The sequence below is a fragment of the Pinus tabuliformis genome, chromosome 3_1 (assembly GCF_031772625.1).
Source record: "Pinus tabuliformis cultivar Carrire ecotype Pingquan chromosome 3_1, CPIR1, whole genome shotgun sequence".
NCBI classification, from domain to species: Eukaryota; Viridiplantae; Streptophyta; class Pinopsida; order Pinales; family Pinaceae; genus Pinus; species Pinus tabuliformis.
The window spans coordinates 994,322,012-994,342,524 of NC_142301.1; the positions used below are offsets into that span (position 1 = coordinate 994,322,012).

General features: G+C 37.7%; 1 pseudogene across 1 annotated transcript in view; it reads left to right on the plus strand.

The window, feature by feature from the left end:
* The window catches only part of LOC149191216 (uncharacterized protein At5g02240-like), a 45,097-nt pseudogene extending 26,280 nt beyond the window's left edge, over window positions 1–18,817 (plus strand). The window contains exons 5-7 of the transcript XR_016256028.1: window positions 6,581–6,642; window positions 18,141–18,264; window positions 18,378–18,817. The product of XR_016256028.1 is annotated as an uncharacterized protein At5g02240-like (transcript). The remainder of the gene's footprint in view (window positions 1–6,580; window positions 6,643–18,140; window positions 18,265–18,377) is intronic.
* Window positions 18,818–20,513: the final 1,696 nt, after the last annotated feature.

A 20,513-nucleotide genomic window follows, 5' to 3' on the forward strand; every position in this document is an offset into this window, starting at 1 on the left:
ATTTTGAAACTTGCCCACAAATGCCACAACAATTTTTCTTTGGGCTTGAATGCTGAACTTGGAGAAGAAAAGGTGGTGGATCTTGCCTTCCTAGGCCCAGATCCACCTCTAGAACTTCCACAAAAATATTCTAGACAACTAAATCTCTTGAAACTCTCGAAGGTCTTCAGATCTATCTTGCATAAATACAATTACAAACACCCAAAACCCCAAATATCTACAAAACACTAAAAACCCCATCCCAAGTTAGAAGAATAATTTACAATTTAAATTACAAAATTATTTTACAAATTATTCAAGGGTTTTTAAAATGAATTTTGAGTTATTTTTTTAATAATATTTTTTCTTTGAAGAATGGCCAAAACTCAGAAAATTTATGCTCACTATAGCCCTAGCGAAGATTTAATCCACCGTATAAAAACTAAGGATCCAAGCAAAATGATCCTTGCCCATAGTCTGTGAATTTGGAGACCAAGGATTGAGTACCTGGCCCTGCAAACACTATGTATTATCTCAAAATAATCACATAAAGCACAACATAGGAAGCCCGCAGTCAATACATACCAGAAATCAACGAACAATAACACCTCGAGTTGCACCCCAAAGTATTTTATTATAGTAGAAAAAATAGTTCCCAACAGGACAATAGTTTACAAAATGTTTCAACAACAAATTCAAACCAGAGATCAAGATGACTAGAGACTCAACTGGCTCTCGAATTTATAGATAAATCCTCCAAGTGGGTAAATAATGGCTAGTGTCTTTGATCCATGTCAAAATAATATTGTCTGTTGATAAACACTTCAAGATCTTTTAATCTTGGCCTTTGATTTTTTATTTTTGAGGAATGTTCGAATTTATCATTTAATTCCATTTTAATTAGCTCAAAAATAATTATTTTGAGCTAGTTTCCTAAAAAATTTGACTTTGACCTATCCACCAAGGTCCAAGGGTCCAATTTTTTTTGAAATATACAATATTCCCTTGGTGGAGGACCTTTAAAAATTGACTCTTTTAAGACCCACAAATTTTTCCATTTGGAGAATTTATTTTTCTAAGACAATTTAAATTTGACTCTAATTAATTAATTTTCTGGCGTAAGATTTAATTTTATTTTTGCCAGAAGAATTAATTAATTTACGTATGAAGAGATTTAATATTTTATCCGACCCTCTAATGCATAAGATTTTACATTTACAAGACTCAAAGAGAGAATACACATTTGGCTTAGACCCTCAAGACACATAATCCATCTGCAACACAATATGATTTAGTAAACCAAGTGATTTGTAATAAAATAATTAATCCAACTAGCTTAAATTATTCCCAAACCACTTTTACATCAGACTCGACTAAAAACACTAGGACTCACCTAATAATTCGACAATAAATTTTACCCTAGCTTTGGGGTTTAAGCTGGATGGAAAAAACTCTTTTGATTAGTTGTGTTTAGAAACATAGGTAATCAAGGAGGTTAAAAACCTCCTAGGATGAAATTCGTCATCAAAATTATAGGCTTACCTAGGTTGTTACATAGACTCAAGGTTTTACTAAGATTATTTACATTACATAACTTGCAGAATGGGATAACCATGACACATGGACTGCTGATATGTGATCTGATTTTTATTGAAAATTTTGGTATTTTTGCTTCCTTGAAACTTTGACAATTTGAGTGCAACAACACCCATCTTAAGACTTTTTACCATCTCTGTCTTCGCCATAAGAAGCAACTCTTTATTTCCAAAAGGAGACCTAAGTTGTGTGCTTTCCTTGTCTGCTCCCCTAAAAACTTTTGGCGTATGTTCTTTCCTTACCTCTATCCTCCTCCTCTCGATCCAACATCCATGTTCACCCATACCTCCTCTTTATATGATGTCCTTGGGTAACCCCTAATATAGGTTACCTCCACCCCTGCCCCCTTTCGTGTCATCTATTCCCATATCGAGATATCCAAGAGGCTGTTTGGATGATGAACATTAGCAAAGCAATGGATGAGGAAGGATTCCAAAGAAAACTCTTTAAGCAGGGTCTTCATGCTAACAACTACCTAGCAAACTTGTTAAGCCATGTGGTATGTACCAGTGGTTCGTAGTTTTGGTCACATCACATTATTCACTTGATCCACAAATTGGGATCTAGTAAAATACCATCAATTACAGGATGATCATGATTGGTCACATGTTTTCCAAACTTTATACTATAGTCCTCCATTTGAAGCTCTTTGGGGAATTTGAGACGAGGAAACTTAGAGCTAGAGGATAGGTTGGGTTTTGACCTGAGCACCAGACTATTGATCATATCCTCACACATAGGGCTATTGTCGAGGAGGTGCATCATTGCTTTTTGAAAGCGTACTGTTGTTTTGTGGACTTTCAAAAAGGTTTTGATTTCGACCATCATGTGCTTATATGAATCGGTCCTTGGTCATCTATGCACAACACATGAGATATCATATTTTATTAGGAATACCTTTTGGGGCATGCAAGGTTGCCCACTGTCCTCCACATTGTTTGGTATCTACATTGATACGAGGGAGTCCTTGCATGAGCACATCTAGGATGGAGATGGGTGTCTTCTCCACCATGTCCTAATTTCAATGTTACTAGACTCGAAATCAACAATAAATCAGCGAGGCAAAAGAGCGAAGAGTTTTAATCGAATCGGGAAAAAATTGGTGAATTCAATAAATAAAGATATACACATATACTGAATTAAAATAACATTTTTCATTGATATTCAATAAAACCATGTCCAAACAATGCATATATCAATAGATGTCCAAAATATCATGAATGAATAAGTATCTCATATATGTTATGAGTCCAAACATGATTGAAAGTACTTAGTCCTGATTCCTAACCAGTGACTACATAGAACCAGAAGCATTTGCTTCTAAAAGTTTATAAAACACTGCATATTAATCAGTAAAAAAGCAATAATTGAAATCTCTTGATTACTACTGAAATGATACGATAATGGTTTGCTACTGAAATCTCTGACATAGCACACACTGAAGCTAACATTGGAGCACATTGCACACTACGCCTCTATTACACTACACCTCTATTATGCAGAGCAAATTGAAACTAAAACCGTGCCTCTATTAACTTCTTGGCATACGAGTTGTCGGGCCTGAGCAATGAGCAGTGAGTTATGGACCGACGTTTAATTTTTAACCTAACTAAACCATGTGACGAACAATACGGCAACCCTAAAAGTTAAAACCCGTGCTCGATGAGTCAATGGTTGAAAATCGCCTCAGTGTCCTAAATTGCAGTTAATCGGTGAGTCAAACTTGTGTTGACCACAAGTCAAACTCAGTCAATGCGTGTTTGAGTCGTCTAGAGTTGAATCAAATTGTTTGAGGGAAGAGCATGATTTGACTTGCGATTAATCGCGAGTGATCCTAGATTCATGTTTCATTGCCTAATTTCTATCATGTTGTTTGTGCATGACATGATCCTTCTAGCTTCATCCCCTGAAGGCTTGCAAAGATACTTGGATGCCTTGGGTATATTTTGCAACCTTTGTCAATTGGTAGTCAACCTAGGTAAAGCCAAGGTCATAATTTTCAACGGGTCGAAGAAGATTCTCTTTGATCACCACTTCTTTTTTACAGGAAAGAAGATTGAAATCACCAACACATACATATGTAGGGGTACTGTTCACGGGACCTTGCTTTAGTTTGTGGCATGGACTTCAGCCCCGAGTCTGCATAATGTTCAAAACCATTTATAGGACATAATGTTCAAGATCTTGCTCATGGACACTCTTGTTCGACCCACAATTCTATATGGTTTAGAAGTTTGGAGACTTGGTTTACTAGTGTTTGAATTGTTTTTAGCAGAGAGAGTACAAGTCATCCTTCTTCACTCCATCATCAGATGCAAGCAGATAATTCCTTAGCCCATTGTCTTCACAGAGTTTGGTGCTCACCCCTTCTAGCTTAAGACAATGTTTGATCTCATCTCTCTCCTACATTGCCTTTTGATCTTCACTAATACGGGGGGACAGGACCAATACCCATACTTGGTCTACTGCACAACAAAGGCCATTGCATTAGCTAGTTCTTTGGTCAGGTCTTGATGTTCGTATGCAAGGGTCTTAGATCTCCTAGCCTTTGTTATGATGGAGCAACTCCATCCATTTAGATATTTTCTTAGCGCATTTGGCCACCTCTCATCAACCGGATAAGAGATACAATCATCCAAGAGGTTATCTATAGGCAGTTTGTATAGGTCACTTGGATAAACCCTTAGGGTGGGTTATGTTTGAAGATGGCCTTTTATGCTTGAGAATTTCATGGTTATGAGGGATGGACTCATTTTTCAACCCCTTTACACACTTCTCCATTAGATGCATCCTATTTGGATTCCCTTGGGCTAGTTCGTATTTGGCTCTCATAGATTTTGGATTGAGACTAACCATCAAATTTACATATTGACAAGATTTGCGAGTTGTGCTATCTTCGAGAGATTGAGATTGAGGGGGACTTCATCTTTTATTGCCCAATTTACAACGAGATCCAAGGCTGGCTCCACTCTCATTTCAGAGAGCTATAGATGCTTGGCAACTTCTTTAGATACCCCAACCAGAGATGCCTAGGTTTATAACTTTATACATATAGGAGGCACTCCATCTTCTTTCTTCTATTCTCTAGTCACATCCATTTGCTAGACTAGCTTCCACCCAATGGATCGCTTCCAAGTTCCTTGTTACAATGCTTCTGACCATGGGCACCAAGTGACATATGGATAAAGATGATCCAATATCAGTGAGGACATGAGATGCTATTTATACCTCCGGAAGGCCCCAATGGTGTTGCGAGACTAAACCTTATCTTAGTAGTACTAGACAGACTACTTACCAGATGAGATCTTCCTGTGCACAACAACGAGATCTTTCCTCTAGACAATGACACAACACTTCCAGCTCCTCTTTGGATTTTTATTTTGGATGGACATATATTTTGAATTTTATTTGTTTGGCCTCAGATGCTGAAGGGGTCAGCAGTCTGAAATCAGGGCTTCGTATAGAGGCCAGAGCGACCCTAGAACCATGGCTTTAAATGTAGCATAAGATTCCTTCTGCAGTTGAGTCAAACTACACAATAAAGAATCCCCTTGCACAGGGGTAAATGAAGGCCTCTTCCTCAGTTGAGTTCAAAAGTTATTGAATTCGTAGAATGAGCCATGATTCAAGTAGTAATCTGTTTTCTCTAAAGCTATGATTTCCATGGAGATGATAGACATTTTTACTGGTTGGAGCTGAACTAGAGGAGCACGATTTGGAAATGGATTGCTTCCTGCCAGAGCTATGGAGGATAGAGCTTCTCTGAATCTCTCTTTCAGATTGGTGGCAACCTTCATGCTTGAACTGGGAAAAGAGGGGACTGGAATATACCCAGGGGGAATGTAGAAATTTGGAGGAAGAGCTTCATGTCATTCTGCATGAGGTTGTAGGTCTCCATTGCTGAAGACCCAAGGGCAAGGCAGTTTGATTGGGTGATCCCATTGCCATTTTCGCTTATGCTTAGAGAGCTCTGGGATAATGGTTAGAGTGGAACTAGCCACATTGCAGCGATGTGCTTGAATCTGTCGGTTTTCTGTGTCATATAGGTCAACATCATATTAAGTGTAAGCATATAAAAAAAGGCATTATCCACATTTACTGATGCATTTCAAATTATGTGAAACTTAAAGAGGTGACAGCTATTTGAGGGTTCCGATGAAACCATTGTCACCTGTTAGTAAGAAGTCAAAGGTGAGGACAAACCACGGCCTGCAGTTAATAAGAATTCAAGGATAAGGAGAGTGGAGGTAGGAGTTTAGATTTAATGATCTGATTAATAAATAGAAGAAATTACAGGGGAATAAGTTTTGGTACAAAATATGAGTCCTTCATGGGGGCATGAGCTCAAGACGTGGAGAAATGTTATGATCCTTAAATCGAATGAAGTTCCAAAATGAGGTTTCTTTAAAAAAGGGATAAAATAGTGTTTAAGGGCCTTAAAATATCCTACATACCTGGCAAATATAGTGGCAGAATGATCTGGGAAATTCAATGCCAGCCAAAATTGTCCCACAACACACTCAATAGTCCTCCTGAAAGGGTTACTGCTTTCAATCCCATCACATATTTGACCTGGAATTTTTGGAGAGGCATTAGCATCTTGTACCATGTTTTATGACATGAAGAGATCTCTGTAAAACACTGGGCATCTGCATTCCAGGATTATCTGTTTTCCAGATAGTGATCTATGTATTACTTGAAAATTGCTCTCCAGATTTTGTTTGAAATTCCTGTATGCTATGCATTTTTCTAAACATTTCATTTCTCTCTAGATGCATGGTTCCCAGTTTTTTTAATAGATGTTTCCTTTAGCTGTTTTTTTGTTCTATATGTTGCATGAATTCAAGTCCCACGTATTTTGGATGGCATATTTGTGAGGATGGTCGTTAATTATCCCTCATATGAAGAATATGACAGAAATGAGATCGACTTTCTCATGAAATTGTCTGCTTATCTACTCTGGCAATGTGGTGCTTGTGCTAATGTAATATCTTTTTACTTCCAGATATGGAAGCGGAAGGCTGAGCAATATCTTGCAGACTCTGGTATTCCTTATACAATAATCAGGTGAGATGGCTTGTTGGAGCTTGTGAAAACTGATCTATTTCTTTAATTGCTGAACATTTACTTTGTGGTGCATCATTATTCACTGCAGAGGTTGTGTTAGTAGGATCCATGAAGTACGATACAACAAAGACTAGCATAATGTTGTTCAATTAGAGGTTGATTTATACAATAAAAATTGTGGAGCACATGGGATTCTTGGTGGAGTGTACGGCTTTTCTGGGATGCTTTTCATGTTTTTGCATTCTTCATTAAATTTTTGAAAATTGGAATTTTACAGTCCAAGAAATCATATATGAAATTTATTTTTAAAAACCGGAACTGGGTTTTGAATGAGGTCACCTATCTAACCGGGTTTAGAACTGGATCCAGACCGAACTGGATTCAATGAACTAGATTTGAAAAAAATACATAAAATATTTAGTTTTTAATGAAAAAAACTATTTTAAGATTTCAAACCATGACACCAAACCATTAGAGACAAAAGATGCAAAGCTTGCTCATCTATATACCATGTAAGGGCGAATATATCAAAATGCCATCGAGTGCAATACATATTAACAACAAAATACATAATCAATGAGGCTCTAAATGGCTTATAGAGTCCAAAAACAATGCTACAACCTACTAGGCCAAAATGGCCTATAGAGTCCAAAAGCAATGCCACAACCTGTTGGGCCACTGACCTACTACAAATCACTAATCAACATGATCACTCATCAAACTCATCACCACAACTAGACATGGGATCATCACTAGGAGCTACATAAACATCATTTGGCTCAAAGTCTGAGGACTCCTTAGACTCCTCTGCAACCTCAGTTGTAATAGTAGCAGTACTAGGCTTAGTAGAAGCATGAGTTGGCTGAGCTACACAACTAGTGCTTCCATGTGCCATGCGTGGTGGTTCACTTCCTTCAGCTCCTGGTTCGACTACCAGATCTGCATTGGGACCCCCCCTCCCCTACCAAACTCCATGGCATCGATATGAAAATTAGGATTAGACTCAGTTGGTTGAGTCTTCTCCGCCCATTTTGAAGTTGGATCAATATCATCCAACACAATGGGATCTGTATCAAGTCTTTGTTCAACAACTGGTTGCGCCTTAGTGGATGGTTATACTGCACGAAGACGAGATCATTTAACCATTTTTGTTCCAAACAATCTCTTCTACGTTTGAATCTGATAAAAAACAGACCAATTGCGCTCTCACCTAGAAGCATTTCAATTTTGGCTGAAGACTCTAACTACAAACTTTTGCAATTGAGGACATTGACTGCCAAATGACTCCCACCAATGCGTTGCAAAGAATAAAAGTAAAGTTAGTTCTTTATGGAACAATTTAGATTGCAAGTTCGGCTAAAAAAGCAAGTATTTACAGTTTGAATTTTTAAACAATTTAACTTAAAAAAAGTAATTGCTTACATGGTTGATGCACATCTCTTGCAATATTTGCTAGGTTTTTGCCAAAGTTACCTGTGGCCTTAGTGAAAGCATTGATTTGTTGATTATTTCCAACTGCTCGGACTCATTAGGGACCATGCACTCCAAGCACTTGTACAACCCATTTTTGACCTTCACAATTTGATCTTCTCCTAAATGAGGTCTCTAATGATACATTGGGTTCAGAAAATACTCAGCTACATGTATAAGATGATGGAGTTGACTATTCCATCTATTATCAATGATCTCCCAAATAGGCCTATATTTACCTAGTCTATCATTGTAGGCTACCCGTATTTGCTTCTTTCTCTGATCCATAGCCTCATAGATGTAGCCCATGACCAATTTTTTCCCATCCACCAACTGCAACACCTTAACTAGGGGCTCACCATTTTTCACAGGGTCTGCTGCTTTTTTCCAATAGTGGTGTCAAAAACTTCATTTTTGAGGTCTTTTCCATCTTGTTTGTGAGCCCACTGGAATAAATTCCAATCATTAGTGGAAAACCTTTTTCTACAAATTTTGTTGTTGGGAAGTGAGAGATTGCAACGTGAACTGAGTTACAAATCTTGTGATGGTAGGCCTAACTAGCTCCTTGCCCCCATTGTTTTTCTCACGAGTCTCAATACCCATGAGTGGTTGTAGATGTATTTTGTGATATACTTGGCATGCTCTATAGTGATTTTTACCCAGTCGACTTTGCCTATGTCCTCAAGCATGAGGTCTATGCAATGTTCAACGCATGGGTTCCAAAATATGGTCCTATGTTTGGACCTGGCACCTTTCCAGCAAGAACATAGTTTGAGGCATTCTCTGTGATGACCTGCACAACATTATGCTCCCTTACTACCCTAACCATCTCATCCAAAAGCTCAAATAACAGGTTTGCGTCTTTCACCCTATTTGATTTCGAAAACAGGGTCCTTTAGGGAAAGAGACAAGGAAATTGATGATACTGCTGTTCTTAACTTCTTTTAATCAGTCGATCCATTTGACATGATGGAACAAACTGTTTTGGTCCATGACTCTTTAAAACTCATTTAGACATTCTTTAATGGAGAGAACTTCTTTTGGCAAAAGAGATTCCCGCGAGTCATGCATACGAGGGTGCTTGAAGCCCTTTCCTCCAGATATAATAGGGTCCTACATAGCTTGGTAATAAGGTGAATTGGCACAATTAAAGGGAATATCTGCATCATACCACCTTCTAGCAATGTATCGAAAAGCAACTTCATTGCATGTCTACTCTCAATGAGTATCCAAAGTGGGTTGATTTATACTTTGGTTGGGAGGCAATGGCACTAGCACTAGCAGAAATGGAGGTGGGGAAGGTGTGAAATAGCTCTTAATGTTCATCCACTTTTGACTTTTAGCTTGACTGAGAAACCCAATAGGAGGAGGAACATAATGGAAGGGGTCATGGACATTGGTGGAAGGGATGGAAGAGGTCAAAATCAGCACAACCACTTGCTCTCATAGCTTCGGCCTTCTACAAGTTCCCTCTTCCTTGCAATTTATGCTTTTATAGCCTTTTCACAAGCCTTCTCCTCCTCAAAATCAACAAACTTTTCAAGCTACTTTTCCCCAATTGGTCCTATCACTGCACTTGGTGCTTCACATGGAGCTACTTGGCCTATTAGACCAGCCAAATGTTGTTTCAGTCTATAAATATCTTCCTTCCCATTGGTTGCTTGCAATATTTGCACAACTTTTTGCCATCAACAACTTCACAATGAACCTATGCAGCATCTTTGGCTCTTGGGGCCATGGTGGATGATGAAATTTCCAATTTGAAGAGAAATAAATATGCAAATTGATAAAAAATATACAAAACCTATGATAAATTTGAAAACAAAAAAGAGACAGGTTTAGACTATGAAGAGGGGCTGATTTTTACTTGAAAGAGGGGAAAAAGAATAAAAACAGGGACAGCAATGAAATCTGTTGTTTTTTAGAAGAGAACATACCTGGGAATGAAAACCAACTGGAAAAGCCTCCACCCAAAGATGTCAACTCCATTGGACAGCTCCGAACCGGCTTCAAACCAGCTCCAAGATGACAAACAACCTCCAAAATTGCTGCTGTTGGACTGCTGCTGCAAAACTTAGGGCTGTTGCAGAACTCTCCAAGGTCACAGTTGTTAACAAAACCTCCAAATGAGAGATGTGAGGCAAATGAGAAGGGAGGGATGCTTTTATAGCTTAAGGGGGCCTGTTTTTGGAGGGGAACAACCCCTGGTTTCTTTAAAAACCACTCACAAAAACCATTTGCAGGACCCACAATCTGCCCTCCACATCACTGTATGGACTGGTAACCAGGATTGGAACTGGCTGGCTTCGGCCGCTTTGTACCAGTTAGGTACCAAACCAGTAAAACTGGCCCTCTGACTGGATTTTTGTATGGGGTCAATGCCCAAGCCTGTCTGACTAGCTGGTTTGACTGGTTACCAGTTCAGACCGGCCAATTTTTAAAACTATGATCTGAAATGTGTTCATTGGGAGTTAAATTATATAAAATGGTCAACATGGATATCTCCACTTGAGTTTAGAGGAATAACAAAAGAAGGAAATTTGGAAAAATGAATGACAACGTGAGTTGCTTTTACTTAAAAGCTTGTGGAGGAATTTTATCTCAATTTATTTGCATGATAAATGTTGTGACAATTAATATCTGTTGCACAAGTTATAGCAATCTAGACAATTCCAACAATCTAGTCAAAGCATCCAAAATTCACATAATTTTACTCTTTGTTACGTGAACCAAGAAATGGAAAACTGTACATTAAGTTGCTCAAAATGAAGAATCTGTAAATGTCTTTAGCTTTTTCTACGATGTTGAAGTTTCTCTCTCCTACATTAATATCTTTGTTTGATTGAGAAATGTTAATATGGGACTGCTGCAGGAAATGCTTAAATCTATTCAGGTGGTCTACTGTGCCATATGTTGTCGCACAGAATGTCTAGGCACCGCGACAATGGCTCAAATCGGGGGTTGTCACCCTGATCCCCAATCTCTTCATTTAAGTTGTTTTTCTACAACAAGCTAAGGGGGGTAGACCCTACGATTTGCACTTCATATAAGATACTCATTCATCCAAGCAACAGTTGCAAATCGATTACTTGGTCCTAGATTTCCTAGCAAGATAGTTGAAGGAGAACTAGTTGGAAACCAACCAGTTCGGGAGACACAGTGAAGCGACCAAGTACATGGTCTTAAATTTCCTAGCAAGATAGTTGACCCCATAAGGCACTAGCATCAATTGCTTGAAATCTAATCAAATCCACAAGGCACTGGCATCAATTACTTAAAATCTAATCAAATCCTATATAGGATTTGATTAGATTTTAAGCAATTGATGCCAGTGCCTTATGGGGTCAACTATCTTGCTAGGAAATCTAGGACCAAGTAATTGATTTGCAACTGTTGTTTGGATGAATGACTATCTTATATGAAGTGCAAATCCTAAAGCTAATATGAGATGCAAGAATCTTGGTTAATTTAAATTAAGTACTTGGTCGCTTCATTGTGTCTCCCGAACTGGCTGGTTTCCAACTAGTTCTCTTTCATTCCATTTCCATAGGGTCTACCCCCCTTAGCCTGCTGTAGGGAGACAACTTAAATGGAGAGATTGGGGATCAGGGTGACAACTCCCGATTTGAGCCGTTGTCATGGTGTCTAGACATTCTATGCGACAACACCAAACATTAATCAAAGTTCATCAAACATCCTATTTGAAAACTTTAGTTATTGGGTTTCATGTAGTGAAAAATGTAGGAATACAATGTGCCTTCATAACCCTAGGCACCACTTAAATGGATCCAATTATGAACATGTGATGTAGCTTAACTGGCCATTTAAGTTTAGCCCATCGTACATTCTTATAATGAACTGAAGATGTAATGTCCCTTATGAAATGAAGTGTAAGAGGACTTAGTGACCTATCTAATTCCGGTAGGTCATAGTCTAATTTACAAGGGAATTGTGGTTTAATGTTACTTAGGGGGAAAAAGCCCATTCTTATAAAGTAACATTAATTAATTTAAAATGGGGTTTTGGAGAGAAACTTTAAGATTATTTTAATTTGAAATTAAGAGGGAAAACTATTTAAGTAGGGGAGAGGAGCCATTGTGAGGGAAGGTATCATGGATTATTGATATTATTCTTCTTGATCTGATGAGCTGAGGTTTTGAGGTCTTTTTGAGGTTTTAACTTTTGAGATTCCTTTTTCCTTTGATTGGTTTAAGTGGTGAAAGATTCCACCTTGGCCAATCCCCTCTCTCTCTCTCTCTAATCTATTTGGCATAATTTTGTGAGGCATCTTTCATTTGGTTTTTGGCAAGCAAGAGGATATTTTGCGGGTTATTTGGCTTGGAGGTACATTTTGTGGCATAAGTCTAGGGCAACGAGGCAGTCTGAGGCAATGGGGACTGTAATGTCCTTTACAAAATGAAGCCTAAGAGGACTCAGTGACCTATCTAATTCTCGTAGGTCATAGTCTAATTTATAAGGGAATTGTGGTTTAATGTTACTTAGGGGGAAAATCACATTCTTATAAAGTCCATTAATTAATTTAAAAAAGGGGTTTTGGAGGGAAACTTAAAGATTATTTTAATTGGAAATTAGGAGGGAAAACCCTAAAGGAAAACTATATAAGTAAGGTAGAGGAGCCATTGTGAGGGTAGGCATCATGGATTATTGATATTATTGTTCTTGATTTGATGAGCTGAGGCTTTGAGGTCTTTTTGAGGGTTTTAAGACCCTTTTGTCTTTGAGTAGTCTGCGGTGGGGAAAGATTCCACCTAGTTAGTCCCTTCTCTTGACTCTTTTCTTTAAGGCAACATTCATTTAGTCATTTGTGGCAACAAGGATCTTTGAAGGGCTAGTTTCTGTGGCAGCAAGGGTCGTTGGTATTTGTTGATGCAACAAAGGACTGTCTTAAGGCAACGTAGTGATTTTCAAGGCTCTGTGGATAGCAGCGAGGGTCCCTATATTTATGTCTATGATAGCGACCCATTGTGAGGGCACCTTTTGAGGTAGCGCAGGATGGGGAAACCAAATTCTAAGGCAACATTGATTACGGTACACCTTCTAGACAACAAGGGTTTTTGAGGTCACCCACGCTTGAAAGCCACTTATCCTGAGACAATGAAGTTGGCTAGCCATCTTGTGGCTACGAGACACCCTGAGGCCACACTTCTGTGGCAACGTTGGTCACCTGAGGCCTGCTCTAGGGTAGTGAGCGAGGCACAACCTGATATAAGGCAAGCGACTGACTCAAGGGAGTAAATTACAGCAACAATGAATCACAAACAACGCACCAAACCCTACCTGAGGCAGCAGAGGGATTTTTCTTGTGGCAAAGGCAATTGTGTAGCCCCTTGAGGCTGATCTGTGCAGTAGGGATTTGTTGGGGCAGAGTCAGGGTGATTCAAGGAGTTTTGTGGTAGTGAATTGTGGCCAACGAAGGTTGGGTGGTTGGCAGTAAAGAGATTTCAAAAGGGATGGTTACAAGGTTAGGCCAAGAATAGTCGGTTAATAGGATTTGCTGATAATTTAGCAATTATTGTGTCTAATTTGTAGTGTGGAGTTGAAAGGATAATGGTTTAAACTCAATATGTATTGTTGGATTGGTTTCATAAACATGAGTTCTTGATGTTGGTTACATTGTTTATTGTATTCAATATTGTTATTTATTTGCAAAAAATGAAGGAACACTGTGATACTAGTTAAATTACAAATTTGTCATGTGATCTTTCCTAACCCTAAAGGCAATTTTACTCCAAGGGATACTACAAAAGGTAGATCCAGTTGATGCAGGAAAGGTATAATTTTGACGGTGACCTTAACAAATATTCTTTGCAACCTAGGAAATTACACAATTTGGAAAAGGAAGGAACTTATAATTTTATTTGGCTTTGCATTGTTCAGAAGTGTTGCTCTTGTTGGTCTCCAACTCAAGTGGCATGTGAAAAGGGAGTAGCATCTAGCCTTTTGAATTGCATAAGGATAGGATAGAAGAGATGTAAGACCTTATTAAGTAGGAAATAATTCAAATCAATGAAAAAGTTGTTAGTTGGGTTGTCAAATTCTGGTTGCACGCTCGAGGCCCTCCTTAATCACTTAAAGGAATCTACTTAAGAGGTGACCAATCTAGGGTATGGTTGAATGATTTGTCAAGTCACTAGGTATTTTGGTTGAATTCGACTCGTTTTTAGTAGATCCTAAGTTCCTTTGGACTTCTAAATTGGTCTTGGGCTATGTTAGTGTGTAGTTTGGCCAAGTCGTGATTTTGAGTCTGGTCAAGTGCCTAGTGTTACCCTTCATATTGCACAAGGGTAACTCTAGTGATTTTCATAAAAAGATATGATTTGCAGCATTATACCCATTGAGTTTTTGATAGATTGGGGTACACACCTTCCTCCTTTGCTTGGAGATGATGCTTTTCTTTGTTGAGTTGATTCACTTTGATGATCATGTTTGATGGTTTATGGATTACACTCTTGGTATACTTTTCAACCAATATGGAGCATGCTACCTCATCATGGTGTTGCGTCATTCATCTTGACTAGAGGATGTTACACTTTGGTTCATGTATGATGGTTCTAATCTCCCAAGGGGTTGGATAGTGGTGATTTGAGGTAGTGACATGCCTTTTTATGTATCCTAGTGACTGAGCATGTTGATGTTATATTATTGATGCCACTATGAGGGGGAATTCCACATGGTCCCCTTTTTTCTTATATTTACCCCATTTTCAAAGTGTTCCATTGAGATTTATTGATCTAATTGGGTTGTTATGGTTGGAGCTTCCTTATGTGAATGCCATAACTTACTTAGGGGTTTTTACACACTATACTTTATTTGTCATGGGTATAACCCCTTTGTTGGAGAGCTCCTGTTTGGCACACAATGGAGGTTGATTTAACTATTCAAGTGGTATTTTGCCCTTATTTTGTGATTTGAACTCTTGGAGTCTTGTGCATGAGTGCCCTATCTCGTTTGGCTGCTGTTCACACTTGGTTGAGGTCATTTGTATGGTTGGACTATGGTTTGATGGAGCGCTTGCCTTGTCGGCACACATGTGGAGGCATCATCACATTCCTATCATTATTTTATTGTTAGGTGATGGGGCTGTCCCCTCTTCTTGGAGTCTGATTGAGATTTGGTTGAATTGGTATGTGACTCATTGCATTATTGTATGGATTGTTGACTTTTTATCACCTTGGAGCCTGCATGTGCCATTAGGAGTTGGTTATTGCACTTGTTTTGAGGAGCACCCTCCTTATTCTATTGTTTTCTCACTTGTGGACTCACTTTCTTGGGGAGCACACCTCTCTTGGATTATTTTGTTGTTTCTTTGGAGATGCCATGGAGGATGCAATTTTTGAAGGATTATCTTATTATTTGAAGTTTGAACCCTGGATGTTTTGTCTATTTTGGCTTGGCTTAACATCTTTCTAGGAGGGCACACCATGGGATGATTGTTTTATTGTTGCCTTGGAGATCTCTAGGAGGTTCTACCATTATAGGGACTTCTTTATTATTTGTTGGAGGTTATGACATGGTCAACCCTCCACTCATCTTGAGGATGCGTCCCACTTGCATTTGCTATGCTTAAAGATTGCTGCATAACCAACTCCATTATTTTATTATCGTTGACTTGTTTCATGGAATTTCTTACTTGAGAGTATTACTATATTGTTTTCCTTGGAGGAGATATTGATTATTTTATTGTTTATTATAGGAGAGAAAAGTGGATCTGAAGAATTCATTTCTACTTTTACTATGGTGTTTGTTGAAGAGGTTAGAAATGTGATATTCTATTGTATTTCTTGGAAAACTAATGCATCTAGGAAAAAAATCACTTTTTCATTGTAAGAGTAGTTGAACTCAAACCTATATAAGGGTTTGCTCTCTGCCTCATTTGGTATGGTTGGATTTGGAGACTTTTCCATTGAGCTTAGTTGAAAATCTAGAGGGTAATACAACTACAAAGGTTTCTCTCCTATGAAGTATATGTTTTGGATCTCACTTGTCAAACGATATCGATGAAAATGCTTGCAAGAGGATATGCCTCAAAGGGCTAATGCATGGTTAAGCTTGTACCTTTCTTCTTAAATTTGAGTTGTTGCAACTTACTTCTTAGAAATGTCTCGTTGGTGTTTCATTTCCCTTTCAATACCTTTGATGTATATTTGATGGAAATGTCATTGTGATGGTCAAATTTCTTTTTTCGAGTTGGCAGGAATTTACTTTTTCCATTTGATAAACTCACTCCCACACTATCTTTAGAGGTTCTCCCTAAATGGTTTCTCCAAGTATATTTCACATTTCTTATTAACAAACTAAATAAGATTGTAGATGTCCAGTTCAACTTCTTTCATGCCTAAATCGTATGTAAGAACATAACTCATAGTTTGATCCTTTGACTTCATGCCCAATTTATAGGAACTAGCCTTGATGTACCCATCATTTCATTTTCCTATGTTACAACTTGTTATGCTGAATCCCCAATTCATTTCATCTTGAGTTTTTATAGTCTTAAGTTTTAGCAATCCTACGTTAGGGAAAGCCCCCATTGAGTTGGAGAAGTGCAACCTAAAGAGTGGTAGTGGGTTATTATGGTGACATTGGATAACCTCTCCATTTTGCCCATAGTTTAGTTAGCACATGTAAAAAATTTCAAGAAGCGATGTCTGCGTGTGTATGTATGCATGTATCTATGTGTGCATATAACCAATGAGAAAACAAAAAAAATCCCAGACTAGCAAAATCTTTGGTTTCTATACCTCCAAAACAGTTAAAAATGTAAACAGGGCAGTGCCAGCTGCATCAGTTTATTGATCGTACTTTATTCTACGTTCAGATTCAAAGTAATTACAAATTTACAACATTGTTGTGTTTATTTATATAACATACCATTGATGCCCATAAAGACATTGGACAGAACTATAAACTTCACTATAAACTTCAAACCATTAAGAAAATAACATAACATTGATGTGCATACAAAATTTGGACAAGAGGTACCAGATATTGTAGTTAGATTATTATAGGTTAAGAACATGTCTTTCCTCCTTTGAGGTCACGGATTCAAAGTTTGAGGGGATAGGGTATGTACACCTCTCTAGATTAGGCAGTGAAATCCCGGCCTGGAGGTGGGCCCTTATCTCACAAACTATGAGGTCTCATCATCACTTTGGTGTTTGGCTATGTCGTGACCTTAAAATTATATTATTATTATTATAATGGTCATATGCTAAGTATAGTTGAGTTGTAATTTAAGTTAATAAAGTCACATTTCATATTTAGCTTAGCTTAAACAATTAATTAATTTCCTAGTATAGGAATAAAAACAGTCACTCCATGTATTGGAATATGAAGCGTGCATTCCAATGGCTCTACCTCTTATTTGCTGCAATACCTGTTTTCTGCTATTGTTGTGTGCATTCACTATCATGTTATCAGAACAAGATATAGAGTGGCATATAGAACATGATGGAGGGTGGAGAAATGAGACTGAAGGACTGTGGTAGAAGTTGGAAAAGCATAGTTTTGATCATTCAAGTAAACCATTGGGACCTTGGAAGAGATGAAAATATAATTGTCAATATTGTGTTGCCTCTGGTTTGCTATAAGTTTCATTACCTTGCTATAAATATTTTGGAGCTCCTCTTCTCCTTTCTATGCACCTTTATATTCTTAGTTTGTAAGTCAATCCTGTGCAGATGAGAATGACCATTTAATTACAGTATTCGTAGCTTCTGTAAGATGTCTTGGATAGTTAAGAAGCTATGCATTTGCAATAGCTTGAGCCTATACGTCGATCCGTGAAGTCAGAATTGCCTATTTGCATGTGGAGAAAATGCTCTCATTGAGTAGTCAACTAATGCTCATAAATTTTTAATTATGATTCATAATGGGAGCTTGGAGGATATATTGGGATAGGGTGCCTAGATTATAACAGGAATGCTTTTAAGGTCTCTGTGTATATATTTTCTGGATCATTGATTCTTGTTGCTTAAGTTGGTGGAACTTTTTGAAACTTCCTTTACCAGAGCTGGAGGCTTGGTTGACAAGGAAGGTGGCCAGCGGCAATTACTGGTAGGGAAAGATGATGAACTTCTTGCCACTGAGACCAAATCAATACCCAGAGCTGATGTAGCAGAGGTCTGTGTACAGGTATGAAATCTTTCTTTCTTCTAATCATAGAAAGAAATAAATAGCTTTATAATGGAATTTCTCAGGTAAGAATTGAAACATTTTATAAGATGCAATTTTCTCTGTTACTGTAGGCATTACTTATTGAAGAGGCAAAGAACAAGGCATTTGATATTGTATCAAAACCAGAAGAAGCAGGATCACCAACAACAGATTTCAAGGCCCTTTTCAGTCAAGTGTCCACTAAATTCTGATTCTTGCAGAGTTGGCTTTTTTGACATTGTGGCTTAGCCATATTATGTGGATGCTTATTTCAATGCTCGACTTTGTTAGTATAAACATTTAAAACCACACAAATAGACGTTCTGTCTAATGTTTTTCTAAATGGTTCAATTTCTGGTACGAGTTTCTATTTCATAATGCAAGTCTTATTGCCGAGCAAGTAGACCCACTATTTATTGTGTACTATTCTGAAGATAATATCAGACTACCTTGAGAATAAGAATCAAGATATTAACATGAGAAAGATAGTATTGTATTTTTTCGAAGGAATGTAGAAGTATATTCATTTGCACTGGCCTAGGCATTTACATATTCTGTTGCGTTGCAATAATTATTTTTTGCTTCCTAATGAGGAATTCTAGGGCAGTTCTTTCATATTTGGTTTATATTTTGAGAATTCTCTAAACAAATAGCAACTTTTCACACCATTAACGAGTGCCATTCTTTCTTGTCGGTGTTAATACTATTTGGTTCGACTCTTGTTTGCATGCTTTTATTCTACTGTTTCAAGCATTATGGGCGAAAACAGGTTTTGAACCTGCTAATAATGGATGGCTAGTCTTTGAAGGAGTGATGGGGGATAGCTACGTCCAATATATTAAAAATATAAATCTATAAATTGATAGATCATGGTATAAATTATGGTGCAAAAATTATTAGGGAATGATAATTATAGAATAAATGATGATGCAAAACTGATCCTCTTATATATATATATACCCTTTTATCCATGGCTATGTCTTTACCTTGGGTAACATTCTTTTTCATCCGAACACATCCTTTCATTATGACCCTTAAATTTTTTTATTACAGTTATGGCCAAGATATCTTATGTTCTATGTTGAAATTCTTCGCTTATCATTTTATTTAACCATTTCAACATAGCGAGTGGGAATTACATCTGAGTGCTTAAGACTTAGGAGAGTGGCTAAGATTAGGAAGTGCATATGGTGAATGAGGAGCATGTGCCTTCTATTTTCGTCATCACAAGAGACAAAAATATGAAAGGATTCCAGCTCTCCAACATCCTAGTGCCAATCTCATAGAGGATGATGCGCACATTTGACTCCAATAAATTCACTTGTTTACAATTTTCCACCAAGTTTCCGGGACGAGGAGGCGAGGGAGCGAGGATACATAGGAGCGGCCTATGCAAAATCTCCCCACCAATTTTTAGGAAACGTGGGGAGACGTCGGGGTCTTAAAAACTTATAAATATAAAATATAAATCGATGATCATATAACTGAAACAAATTTAAAACAAAAAGCGTGATCATTGATATCATTATCATATAAATTATAATCATACATCATACATCATACATCATACATCATACATGTAAGTTTGTAACTGTACAATGTAACTACTAGTCTACTAACTTACTAACAATGCACAATGAAAATAAATTATAAAATTATATATGTTTAAACTTTCAAAACTTTAAACCATATTGATATTCCATTTTCAACTATGAACATTGAACATTGAATATTGAAATAAAATTATAAAAGTCAAGTCTGATACATCAAGAGTCAATTTTTTTAATTTTATAGAGTCAAAATCACATAAGAACATATCAAAACATAAATGAGCATAATTGCTCAAGGTAACCCGTTCAACGAAGGAGCAGACAAAAGGTTGCTTGGCGATGGCGGCAACGTTCCGTTCAACAAAGGAGCAGACAAAAGGCTGCTTGGCGATGGCGGCAGTGTTTAGTTCAACGAAGGAGCAAACAAAAAATGAAATGTGAAATGAACATAACGTAAACCCTTCCCGGTCAGTCAACAAATATTAAAAATTATGATTTTTTTGTTTCATAAAAAAAATTTGCGAATTTTTTTCCAGGGAAACGACCCCTTGAGACCCCTTTCGCCTAGGAAACGACCCCAATTGGAGGAAACAACCCCTTTCAAGTTTCCTTGCGTACCTTGTATTTTGGGAGCGTGGGGAAATGACCCCCTCTCATCCCCAAGTCCCTGAAGCGCGA